Raw genomic sequence first — 14,148 nt, 5'->3', positions numbered from 1 at the left:
GGGAAGCCTGGTCTCTAGTCTGGACCACCCCTACTGCTGGAAGCAGAAGTATAAGAACACGGAAAAGGGAGTTTCACTCTTTGATCACTTGTTCTTGCCTCTCTAGCAAGCCATTCCTTCACTGGAATTAGAATCCACTTCCTTGAGATTCCAGTGCACACTGAAGACTTGCCGAGACATCTAGCCTCATAGACTGAATAACTACTGAAATCTTGGGCATAAGGAGCTATTCTTCTGTTCACATGCAGCCATTGCTGAACTAACTGGACCACAGCCTGTAAGCCACTCTAATAAATCCCCTTTCTCTCTCTAGAGAGAGATTCATTCTATAAGTTCTGTTACTCCAGAGAACGCTGATTAATAAAGACAGCCCCTACAGCATTATAAGCAGTAGAATAATCTGATGATGTCTTCCTTGTAAAGTCACAAGGGAACAATGTACAGGGACAACATCCTATGTGTGATACCTGTATTTACATCTCTATGTGATTGCATGTAGAGTTTTGTTTGGCAAGTGGCCTATGGCAAAGGTAGGACTCTTTCCCAGGACCCTAAGTCCTGAGCCTGTAGTCCTAATATTGTTTTCAAAGAATCTGAGGGAATATATATGATGTGATCAAGAATTCTAGTTGATTTCACAGGCAACAACATACTGAAGTTGAACCAGACAGCTTTGGTCAAATGATGTTTGTAACCACCTATGTTTGAACTGCTTTTCTCCTTTACAAAGTAGATGCCTATTAATTTATTGGATGAATGAGGCAGAGTGGATAATTAGTATGTCATACAGTGAATGGCACTGAACTGACCCTAAGGAGCCAAAGCCCACTTAAGTGGTTCATTATGCACAATGGACCACAGGAGCTGGGACAGTGGGGAGTCTGTTTCCATAGAAGGTCAATGCTTTTAACTAAATCACTCCATGCCAGCTTTTTTTCCTTCTGATGTGGTCCCAAAAGGACAGATCCAGGATAACAGTTCTCAGCTGCTGCTCCTCCTTAGGGACAATGGTGGGGTAACACCAATTAAGAGTTGTGAAGAAGTACAGGTCATTTGTCCTGCCTTTTCTCCTTTTCCAGTATGGCACCCTAGAGATGGCAGGGGAAATGGCCTTTTAATTAGCTTCTTTCCATGATATACACAGAACTATAGCTTCAAAATATTGGAACGAGTCAGGTGAGACTTATTTTCTTTTACTTTGTAAATGCAAAGCCATTTCTGTCTCAGAATTAGTTTCTTACATTTAGTGCTATAGTCTGAGTGTCCAAACAAGTGTAGCAGGCTGACTAATAGCATTGTTTGAATAGTTGACAGTGGAATTTCTCTTAGGGGAGAACAAATATGAATTTAGACAAGTGCCTTGCTGACACACTTAGGCTGTAGACAATGAAGCCTGGGGGAAATGACTAAGAGGCAAGGGTATTATAAAGGCAAAAGCTGTTATGCAAATATTTTGCATAAGAAATAAACAGGAATTTGGGAAAGAGCAGAAATAAGGAGAGGAAAAACTTCAGGCAAGATGGCAAAATGGTAGGAGGACCATCCGGTAGGAGGATTGAAGCCAATGGGCCACAGGGCTGAGGGGCCAATTTAATGTTTCCTTCCTTCTCTTCCCTACTCCTTTCGTCCTCACTTCCCTCTATCCTTCATTCTTCTTTTCAACTCTTCCTCCACCCTCACCTCTGCAGTGTGAACTCCTGGCACTGCCCTTTGGGTTGTACAAAACACAAAAGTTACCATGTGGCAGATTCTTTAATACAATTAAAGGAAAAGGTACACTTTTTAAGTTTTTGAATTAATGGAGCAAAATGTGAGTAGTTCAAATGCAGGAGAAGAAGGGAAAGCAAGACCAAGACCAGAGCAAAGGCAAGAAGAGACTTTTATCTTCCCTTGTGATGTCCAATAAGAAGACAACAGAGGCTACCCAAGCTTTCACTTCTCTGTGGACAGGGAAGCATTCTGTCATTAAAGACACACTAGGCTGCAAGCCACACCCCTCCTTATTTTCATTATAAAGTACAGGTAGAAGCTTAGGTTCTCAAGGACCGAATTCCATCTTTGGTCAGATACATGGGCTGGAAAACTGCCTCGCCTACTTGTAAACTGTGCACATTTAGCATATTTTATCTCATGTCTTTGTTCTTCTTAGAACATAAGATTTATATTTTCTTCTTCATTTACCTGTTAATCTCTTTTCTCAGCAGGGAGCTGACTTCAAGGTTCATGCAAGATGACAGGGTCTGTTTATTCTTGCTTTTGTACAGCTCAATGTCTCAACATCTATGTCTTTAGTGAGTACATAACCCTTTTCTTTTATCTTCTGTTCTTAAACCTCCAAAATACCAGAGTAGGAACAGTATCCTTCAAGGAATATTCTGTCAGGAAGGGACACAGCAGGCAATGAGGGCTAATGTAAGCTTCACAGTAAGTGTCCACCTTTATTGCCTATTAGCCTTATTCCTTCCATAGCCCTGTTGTGTTTTCTGTGCCACCACCATGCGCCTTGGTTCTGTAAAGATGACAGAGGAGAACAATGAACACACTATGCAGTTGTATAGGTTTTTTTTTTGAGAAGCACCCCAACATGCTTTTCAGTTGGAAAAACCCATGGCACGAGATCCTGCAGAGCCATCAGAAGCAAGGAAAACATTTGTTTGGTTCCTGATGCCCCAAGGCTGTTCTCTGCGTATTTTACATCAGAAGATCTTGAAGCAAATGCTGGGCTTTTGTTAATTGGTAGTTACTAAAGGAGGAAGCAGTTGGAATGCTTGCAGGAACAAGAAAGGCAGAAGGGAAAAGAAAAGAGCATGGTGCTCTTGGGATGGTCAAGAATGAGGCTAGCTGGGCCACTCAACAGGGACAACTCAGATATTGGAAGGTAGAGCACACAGAAGATACCTAAGAGAAGGAATCCTGTCCAAGCCCAGAACCAGCCTTGAGACCATGCCGGGTTTCAAATTCACAAACCAGCAGGCCTTTAGAGTTCATGGTAAGGACATAACTGCCAGGAGCAGCAGCCCCCATCTGTTTGGATAATCTGAGACTCAAGACCTGAATGCCTATGGAACCAGGCTCCTGAAGGGTGGGCTTGGAAAGTGGAAGTTTTTTGAGGTTCCTGGAAAATAGATGTTTCTAGAGTCTGTCTACCATTGAGAGATTACAGGATTGCTTGTTAGGCTATTTTACATAATGGTTGTTATAAATAAATATTTTGGATTGAGTACTATATAAAGCATAATTTTATATGAATAGTATTATGTATATTATTTATGTTTGAAGAAAAAAATATTTTGACCATGGATATAAGCAACTTACATTCCAGGTTGGCACTCTCTTTTCTGATGTCTATGACCTATGAAAACCTCAAGCCCTCTCTGAACTCACAGAATGTTTTATACATAAAATTAAATCACTGTGAAAACTTTCCCCATATACCTTAGAAGACCTTGAGATTCAGCCTCATCAAATGATGCTCTCCCTTTGGGGTAAGTTCCTGCTGTGTTTCAAGAGTGTCTACAGTGATGCATACTCCCAACTTGGTGCTCACAATGGCAGAATGAAACAGCATCAGTTATAGTCAGATGTCTCCTCCAATTCAGACCAAGACAGAGAAGAGGATGGGTGGCAGTCCATGACCTTCATTTTCATGATCATTGTTAAGTACTTTATAACATCAAACTGTCGGGTTCAAAGGAAACTCCAATTCCCCAAACTCCAAAAGGCAGTCCAGCAGTAAGCTCAACCTGGACTGTAGGAGGATTTCTGTTGGTTAGATTAAAGCCAGCACTCCTCAAGAACTTGTGAATAGATTCCCACCTGCCAAAATGCCAAAATAAGTGTGGGATTTCTGGCTCCCGACTTGATACACACCTGTGGTATCCGTCAACACGATCAAGTTCCCTGCTAATTCCCAGCCTCCCTCAGTCCCTATCGACAAGTACTTGTTATGTATTTCCAATGCTCCCACTCCAGTCTCCTGGCCTTTCCCTCACCCCAGCTACTCACCCTTCTAATAACCAGCTATCCTCACTATTCTCAGCTCCAGTTCTTGCTGTTCTCGGTGTGATTTTTCTGTTCTTTATCCCCTGTTATTATCTCCTCTCTCACAGGTAATCCTGACTGTGTCTGTGCTTCTGTTTTTCCACTTCTTCCCTTGTGGTATCCAGGCACCACTGTTACACACTGATTGGGAAAGAATGGAGTAGAGCCAAGCCCATAGACCCAATGTCTTCCCATGGTGTATTTGGACTCCAGCACATGCCAGGTGGGAAAGGATGAAATGAAGTCCAGATTGGGTGGGTCTGTAGGACCCTTGTCTGGCAATGGCTACAGGGCAGGGGGTTGGTTCTCCAGAGATTTGAGTGTTACAGCTCTCTAATGTTACAGCTCTTTTAGATTATTGATGTACTGGTTCTTTGAGACAGTATTCAACAAAACAGCTTGTGTGCTACACTTTATGTGGGGTCAACCAAGGGTTTTATAGTTTTGAGGAAGGGGGTAAGAATATCCAGGGTGGGCAAAGGGGATTGGCTGAAAACTAAGATACTGAGATGTCTCACTAGCATGGGGAGACATTCCAGGAATCTCTGGTGCTTGCTGACCAGGTTTCTTATTAGGAGGGGTTTGTACCTAGAATTTCTCAGGGGTTGTGACATTCCTCAGGTAGGCTATGTAGGGTCCCCCAGGTAGCGAACAGCCTGCTGACAGCTGACAAAGGGAGCCACCATTTTGCACTGAGCTCAAGGCTTTCTGGTAACCTTAGCATCACGATCTTCTGATAAATGTCTAGTCTGTTGTTCATGCCTAGTTCTTTTTCTCTTTGCGCTGGATGCCTCCAGATACCTCTAGAAATTTTCTTTACAGCTATTTCCTCTCATACTTACAGTTAAAGCCTTCCCCTTAATTGTACCTGAGCAGTCCTTCATTAGTTTACACACAAACCCCAGAGACACCAACATTTAGAAAAATGAGCACCATCCTGGATAGCCAGATTCTAAACACATTGCTTATGAAGGTGATAGTTGTCTAAGTTAATTAGCAAGCTGATTCTTTATCAGTATTATTCTCAGGAATTGTTGGGAGAAATTTTCACTTGGAAATGACAGAAGATAAATAGGACGGAGAGAGCACAATCAATCATGTCACAATTTGAGAGTTAAGCAGAACACCCCAGACCTTTGTTCTCTAAGACCGACATTTCCTTCATAGCTCTGTCTGTTTAATCAGTTTTCTTGCTGCCACCTAGGTTGCAGTAGGTGTTGCCACTCTGAATTTGTTCAGTCAACTGAGATACTCTAGAATCATATGTGAGCCACTCCAATGTGCATGAGACTCCAAGCTAGACATAGGGGCAAGCATTTGAGAAAATACTTTTGAGACAGGCTGACTCCATGATGGGCTTCAAATTGGTAGTTAAGGCTTAAATCTCTGTTTCCAAGAACTGGGCAATTCTAAGCAAGTCCAGGCCTCAGAAGTTACCTTACCACCTGGCCTGAGGCAAGGACAATGGATCAGTGGCAGATTCCAGACTTCCTCAGTTACTTCCTTAGTAAGTTTCCAGCAGACATGGAGCAAGATAAAGGTCACCTGCCCCAGAATTTCCTAATGTGCTTTCAATCAGGCCTGCAAGGTCGCTTGGTTGTCTCTCAATTTTGGTAATGGTGGACCCCAGCGTGCTGGACTTCTGCAGAATAAAACACTCTTTGCGATTACATACTATTTGAGTACGGGGCATCATTCTCTGGCGAATCATGGACCCTTATACTTTCTGTAGGACTTTATGAAGAAGAGAGTTTTTCATTCATTCATTCATTTGTTCACTCATGTATTCATTCACTAGTTAATTCATATTTTCATTAATTCTTAATCTATCCATCTGTGTACCTTTCCATTATTCATTTAAATTTTGCCGCAGGAGTAGTCATTGGCAAGGAGTCATAGATTCTTTCATTTGGAAGTAAAGGTCATGAAGCAGAGAGGGGAGGATTTTTATTTTCCTGTCAGAGTTTTCTGAACCACCAAGGATGTGTGGATTTCAGATCTTCTTTGTGAGGGGAAGAGGCTGCTGTGAACCACAGTAGAGACTGATATGCTCTTCCGACTACTGGGGACATGAAAGAGGTGAACAGCTGCTCCTGGGAAGGGCAGCAACCAGGGAAAACGTCCCCAAATTCTAGGTTCTCAGCATGCAGCTTTAGGGGTTCTGCATTGGACACAGATCCCCAGGATTTCTTTATACTGGCCTCCTACTGAATATTCTTCTAGGATTAGATCCTAGTGTAATGCAATGCAAAGTCAACACACACTCCTGGAAACTATGAATGTGCCTATCTAAAGTCAAAGCCAGTTACCTACAATGTCGCACACCTGAGACTTCAATCTTTATTTCCTCAAACTAAAGCATTTATGAAATCCATACTTTTATTCAGGGTATAATGGATTTATATTTATCTTGCCCAAAGGCCAGTCCTTTGCTGACCTGGTGCCAGTTGACTTGGGCTCCTTGCATGGCCTTCTTGGATGGATACGTTGTGAGTCACCTTGCAAACACCTCAGAAATAAAAAAGTAAACTCAAAAGTTCATTGTCCAGTCAGCCAAAGCATTTGGGCACTGGGAAAGGCAATAAGTAAGTCTAGCCTGAATTCAGTGGGAGCCAGGTGTGATTCCATTTACCTGAGCAACAGGAAATTCAAAGGAGAGGAGGAGACTTGGATGGTATTGGGCTTTCTAATGTAGCTGGCCATCTGCAGTCATGTCACTCCCTTCTGAAGGTAACATAGTTAGGGTATCTGCCATTTCTGTTGAGCAAGGAGCTGTCCCAGATTCTCAGGTTTCTGATATGTGGAGTTGTGTATGCAGGTAGGACAAGAAGCCTCAATGTTCTGTTATGGCTTCTTGCTCCAAGATACCATGAAACACAAGGTTTGGAGTCTCTGTCAGCCCAGATTCATCAGCCTAGGAGGGTAGCCCATCGTGTTTATCCAGTGCGGTGGAAGTGTCCATGCTCACTCTCACCAATTCCTGGACTCCCACAGTGGTTAAGAATATTTTCTGTTATTACTGATTCCCACATGCCTGCTTCAGCAGAAACATCCTCTCGTAAGATAGTTTCCAGGAAAACATCCCATGACACAACTGAGTCTCCAAAGAAACCAGAAATTTCCACTTCAGATAATTGCTTACATGAAGCAGTCAACCCAATTTTGAGTCTCAGCATGAAATCAATCCATGCTAGTTACTGTGTATATTTTGCCTCTTCGTGACATGATCTTTCTTTGTGCAAATCCTGGAATTAAAAACTCTAGGGACTGCAAGAAGAGAAATATTTTCAAAGCCACCCATGGAGGTGAGCACTTATACGGAGTGTCTGCTTTCTCTTGACTTACCTATCACAATTAGGTTACCTTCATGGTATTTAGGAACTTCAAACTCCAAGAAACAACACACTCAATGGACTGCTTATGGACTGGGACAGATACTCTTGCTCTCTTAGTGTTCCTTACACCATCATCCTTCAAGGACAGGTACTATCCCTATATGAATATATATATATATATATATATATATATATATATATATATATATATATATATATATATATATATATATCCCTATATGAATGTATCTCGTTATATCATCCTGGCTCTTCCTCTGGTTTCAACTCTAGCCTCTGTATCTTCTCTTTTAAGGTTCCCTCAAGGCAGACTGTGTATAACAGGCTCAGCCTCTGAGCTGCTCAGGGAGGACAGCTCTGAAAGGATTATCTCCTTTCCCAGAGAAGTTGCCTGGGCTGAGGGACAGCCTGTGCCATGTTTTCGGGAGTGATTCTGCATGAGCTTCCTTTTCTCATCTGGAGCATACCTTACAATAAACTTTCCTTTGAAAAAGCAGCCCAGGAAAGAGCATTCATTAACAACCTGGTTCCTCTTGCTTTTGTCTCCTTAGGCAATCACTGAAGAGAGGAGAGACAGAGCAATGTGGTTTGTTTTGTTCTTCTTTTTTATTTTATTTACTTTTATCTGATTCAAGAAAAGGTTTTAATATGGATGTCAATGTGGGCACTGATAAAACAGGAGTTAGAATCTAAGAAAAGGACATTAACTTGCTTCTAGACTGGCTGTGGCTTCTGAAGAAAAAGTCATTCTCGTGTCTTAAAACTGGTTTTTGCTAATGAGGAAGGCTTTGTGCAGCCAGGTATAAGGTCAGTTATGGTTTCAGTAGAACTATGTTTGAGCATTCCTGGTGGGTGCAGTGCTTCATGGGAAACCAAGATTATGGAGCAGGAGAAACCTAAATCTCATGGTTGGGCTGACCATGAGGTAGGTCTCCAACATAACCTTGAGCTCTTCCATTGTAATTGGAAAGCAACCATGGACATGGAAGGAGGATAAGGAGGATGGCTGTCATCCCAGGAAAGCACTATCTAAAGATCAGTCAGGAGATGGCCTGGGGCTAGTGTGTGTGTGTGTGTGTGTGTGTGTGTGTGTGTATGTGTATATATATATATGTATGTATATATATAAATATATATGAATATTTGAATATTCCAAGCTTTTTGTGTGTGTGTGCATGATGGCAGATAAATGGATATTCATATAGAGAACAATAAGTAGTAAAAATAGTAAAAATGGGTATTTATATTGTTCAACTTATCTGAACACTTCATTGAATTATGTATCTTTTTTGTTCTTTTCTATTACATATAAACTTGTGCAAAGTCCTTCTGTACAAAGGCAAATTTGTACATTTCTCATCGTATCCTTGGTAACATTTAGCTTTGAGTGTTTTGCAGGCTACACCATTAAGTAGAATGTTAAGCTTATATCAAACTAGAAAATCAAATCTTTTATTATATTAAAGTTGCCTATCACGTCAGATAATGCTTGCATTGAAATCTTTATTTTTAGATATTAAGTAACATCAAGTTGTGTGACTGTATTTGATTGGTTTACAATTCCATGTACTGAACTTCCTTTTCTGATACCTGTAGCACCCCATCATTCCTTCAGCACCCCTTTATACCTGCAGCACCCTATTATACCTGAAACACCCCATTATTCTATTTTCTATATCACATATGAGTAACATACAATGGAAGCTTTAGGGGGGCTAGAGAGATAGTTGAGAGTACTGGTTGCTTTTCCAGAGGTCCTGAGTTCAATTTCCAGCAACCATATGGTGACCCTCAACCATCTGTTTTGTTTTTTTTTTTCCGGAGGTGGGGACCGAACCCAGGGCCTTGCGCATGCTAGGCAAGCGCTCTACCACTGAGCTAAATCCCCAACCCCAATGGAAGCTTTAAAAATCAGTACAGACCTGTAAAATTCTCTAGCATGTGTATGCTTCATGTTACTATTGATGTACCTGGGGTGAAATATATCATTTTATTTTGTACTTTAAAAAATAACTTTATGTATGTACATATGTACCTGACAGGTTTATGTTTTTTTTCATATGTATGTCTGGGTACATTGTGCAAATGTTTATGTGCAGGTAGTGGCAGAAGACACCCTTGGGTGTTGGTCTTCAGAAACCATCTACTCTAGATTTTTCTTTATAACTAGACAGCATCTTTCACTGGCTCAGAGCTTGCAAAGCTGGCACTGCTTACTGACCAGCAATCCACAGGGATCTGTCTGCCTCTGGCTCACTAGATTGCAGGGGTGTGCTGCCATGCTCAGGTCCTCGTATGTTGAGTGCAGTCCAGGTCATCAGGTTGATGATAGCGAACTTTCATTTTCTGAACTGCCTTCATGCCAGGCAGAGTCAGCTTGTTTGGGAATCAGAAGTCTTAACTTGTACAGGAGCACCGTAGCCTTCAGGGAAGCAAAAGTAGATTTGCATAGCAATTAACGTTTAGAACTTTAGAAGGCAATCTCATAATACCCCTAAAGGATGTTGACAACTATTTTTGCAGATGGAGGACCCCAGAGCTAGCTTGCTTAGGCTACTGTGGATCGCAGTACAGGGAATCACACCACAGTACCCGGAACGTCTTTATTTTATTGTATGTGTTGGAGTGTTTCTACCTACTTGCATTCATGGGTGCCACGGGCGCCCAGTGCCTAGAGAAGTTAGAAGAGGGTGTTAAATCTGGAATGGGAGTTAGAAATGGTTATAAGCCACCACATGGGTGTGTCCGGGGGACAGATCCCATATCCTTTATAACAGTAGCAAGTGCTTTTAGCCACTGAGCAATCCTTCCAACTCCATCCCGTATTCATAAAGAGGGGTCTGATCCAAAGGAAAAGCCAGCATCCAAGTTGCTGCTGTTGTAGTTTAAGAACACTGCTAGGCCAGGCGCTTTGCCTATTTTTATGAATTTGACCTTGACCAACATCACTTTTGGAGTTAGGAAAACTCTAAGATTTCTTGCTGAACACACCTCTCCCTCATTACTTCTCCCTCCAACCTGCCTTTTCTCTCCCTCCCTTTTCCCCCTCACCCCTGTCCCTTCCGCTTCCCTTCCTCCCCCCACCCTTTCATTCATTCTTTCCCTCTATTCCTCTTTCCCATGAGTCAAGAGCTGTCAGTCTGGCTCCAAAATGTGTATGGACACATTTGCCTGTGTGTGGTGGTGCTCAAGCTTCTGAGTTTATTCAGAACTGTAGCATTGAGCAACACTCATCCGTTCCACATTCAGCTGCATCAACTCTGTCTGTCTTTGGAACTATTCAGTGAAACAGTAACAATTTCACTTCCTAAATGTTACCCTGGAGCCTTTTGAACACCAAAAATCCCATTTGAAATTTGGTCTCCAAGACTTCTTCCAGCCGAAAGCCTACCACGCCTTCAAGGCACAACTAGAAGCTGATCCATGTCATCCTCACACAGGACACCATTTGTAATGATAGCTCAACTTATTGGGGACTTGGAATGTTCTGGGCCTGATGCTATGAACATTTTGCTAAATAGTATTCTTTCTTTGCTTACAAATGGGGGTTGTTCATGTGCCTGTGCATATGAGGGAATGTGTGTGTATGTGGAGGCCTGAAATTGAAACAGATATTGGTGCCTTCCTTTATCATTCTGTACTTTGTTTATTGAGACAGAGTCTTTGGCTGAAGCAGAAGTTCATCATTCCCAAATAGAGTAACTAGACAGCCTGCCTCGAGGACCCTCTCCCTGCGTCTTGAGTACAAGGATTAGAAGCAGGCACCATGCCATGCTTGCCCAGCTTTTACATGGAGTCTGGAGACCCAAAACCTCATTCTTCATGTTTGTAAATGCTATCTATTGAGCCACTTCTGTAGAATGTGGCAAATATTTAAACTCTAATGTTTCAAGATTTTTAGAAAGACTTGGATTAATAATAGCCTTAGAAATAAAAAAAAGACAATCTCCCCAATGTAATAGGACTTTCTTAGGTCCATAAAGTCTAAGTAGCTTGCAGATAAGCAGACATATATGGTGTTGCAGTCATGGCGTTTCCATCTTATAAATCCATGCCTTCAAGATGAAGCCTCAGAGTGGATGGGCGCACTGTTCACTGAGAACACACAGACCCTCTGCACCAGTGATGACACATGGGAAGCTCCTGCTGGCTCCTGCTCATTGTCTAAGTGGAATCATAGAGCTGTATAACATCAACAAACTCGTGCCAAGGAAGCTGACCTGGGAAAATTTAGAAGTCCTTGCTGTAAAGATATACCTCCACAGTCATGCTCAATGTGCCCCTTCAGAGTAATATGTTCGAACTTAAACCCAACCTGAAAGGAATCTGCAGCAAGGATATTTTAGATGACTAGGCCATGAGGTGTAGAACTCCCCTGAGTAAGATTACTATCCTCACCAAGGAGGCCTTAGAGCTCCCTCACCCATGCTTACACGTGAGGTGCAAGAGGCCATGGCTTGTGAAGCAGAAAGCAGACACTCACCAGGCAGTGGCCTTCACACAGGGAGAAGTAAGTCCCTCATTTATAGGACACTAATCCACAGCCATGCTATAACTGTCTGAAAGGAATAAAACCATAATTAAAGAGGAAGGTCAATGCTGAGCTGTCCCTAAGCCCTGGCTCCTGAGCACAGATAGAAGCCCAGTGTTCTGCTGTGTTCTGAGGAAAGCTCACATCCCCAGGGTTTGCAGACTTTGGCTGGCTCTTGGTGTAAGCAGCATATTATCCTGCCTACTCTCTCTCCTGAGAAAAGGTTGACCTCAGAGTGGATGGGCACACAGTGGGCACACAGATCCTCTGCACCTGCTCTGTCCATCATCCCACTCCTGAGGTTCTTCTAATGCCACTTACTGTTGAGAGCTTGCAGATCTGGGGGCATCTTCTTCCCCTGGCCATAGTATGTTCCTCCCTCTTCAGGGACATTTTACAATAAAGTTACTTCCTATGGATGTCTGTACTTGCTTCTTATTTACTCACAGAGCTTTAGACCCAGTTTGTACATGAACTCACCTTCATATTGCCTGTATGGGGCCCTTAGGTCTTTCCAGTGGAGCAGCTGTGCCGGGACTCAGCTACCTCATAAGATACTGTGCTTTTAGCTCCTTGACTTTAAAAAGTGCTTGTGGACGTAGGATGTCATTACAGGCAAAACGCTACAAGTGTCTACTGTGCCTTTTCCCTGTGGTTCTCTCAAGGGAACTTGGAAGATGCCAGCATAATAAGTGGAAAGCACTTGAGGTCATTGCTTCAAGAGGAGGCATCCCAAATAGCCACTTGTGCAGACAAATGAATGCACCAAGCAAACAAAAGGACATAAATAGCAACCAAGTGTGCTGTAGTGTGACCTGGGCGGTGTGCACTCCCTACACGGGTACCTTCGTGCTGTGAGCCTCCTTCTTAGCACCTGATGAGTCCTGTATGGCAACTTAGGTTTATTGCCGTTTGCTCTTGTTTCTTCAAGATAAATCCAAGTTATCAGTGTTCAAGACTGAGCAATTTCTAGCATGTGGAATGAGCTGACTGTTCAGACTGAATGAAAGATCAGTCTTATTTTCAAAACATTTTTTTTTCACATAGGGAGGACAGATTTATTTCCCATGGTCATGTCTGAAGCATTTTGGAAAATTAGGCTTATCATTACTTTAAATCTCTCATCACTTTCCTTGTAACATTTGTATATTTTATGTTAAAATTTCTATTCGTATTTACAGCCTTAGTATAGATGCATTTTGCTAGTTCGCAATTTAATTTTATAAGATGGTAATTTTTGCTTGCTGTCATTTTGTCTCATAACCATTGTTTTTAATCCTCTTTATTCAAGTAGAAATGGCGTGATTGATCTGTTTGTTTTGATGTGTGCTGTTAGATATAGCCACAGTAAAAACCTCAATGCATACAGTATTTCTAGGCACTTCTTCATATCCTCTCTTTGGAATTAATTTTCAAGTATAATATGACTACACCAAAGAGTGTGAGGATTTTCACTGCTGCTGATAGATGTTACCAAATTCTTTCCAGAAGATTTGTACCTGCCGACAAAGAAATGCTGTATTCTTGCTAACATGATTAAGAATGGAACACCTTTACTTCAACTTACATAAAATATTGCCTTGTTTTACATCACATTTTGCATTACTCTGATGAGAGATGCCTTTATATTTCTTCAGTTATATCTCCTCTTGTGGATTTTCTATTTCTATCCATTTTAATCATTGCTGTACTCAAGAAGATTTACTGTGCCAAGCAGTGTGGTAGAAGATCCAGCAGAAAACAAGAAAAAGATGGCTCTGAGGGGGATAAATGTTCGGAGAGTAGAGAGAGGGAAAGCCATTGAGCAAACAAGGAAAGGACAGTGAGACTTGCCTCCATCTCAGGTGTTTTAGGTGGCCCACAAATACTCCCTGAGAGTAAGATTTAGCTGTGACCCGAACATTGTCATTGCTACTGAAGCCCTGCAGTATATGGGGTGAAGATTCTGAGTGAAGAGACAAGGAAGTATGAGGATGCTGGATTGTGGTCAGTCCTGGTGTATTTCGGAGGATTGCTGCAGTAGCTGGAACATTGTGAAAGCTAGAAATCAACTGAGATGTGCAAGAGAGGGTGTTGTGCTGGGCTAAGATAGGTCCTCATGAAGATGTGCAGAAGGGGCTGTAGTGCTGGGATGAGATGGGGCATCAAAGTTCCATAGGCCTTGGTAATAAATGATTGTTTTAGTATAGAAAGAAACAACTGAAGACTTTTAAATTCGGTGAC

Source organism: Rattus norvegicus, chromosome 15 (assembly GCF_036323735.1).
Source record: "Rattus norvegicus strain BN/NHsdMcwi chromosome 15, GRCr8, whole genome shotgun sequence".
In the NCBI taxonomy this organism is placed as follows: domain Eukaryota; kingdom Metazoa; phylum Chordata; class Mammalia; order Rodentia; family Muridae; genus Rattus; species Rattus norvegicus.
This window is presented reverse-complemented; position numbering follows the sequence as displayed.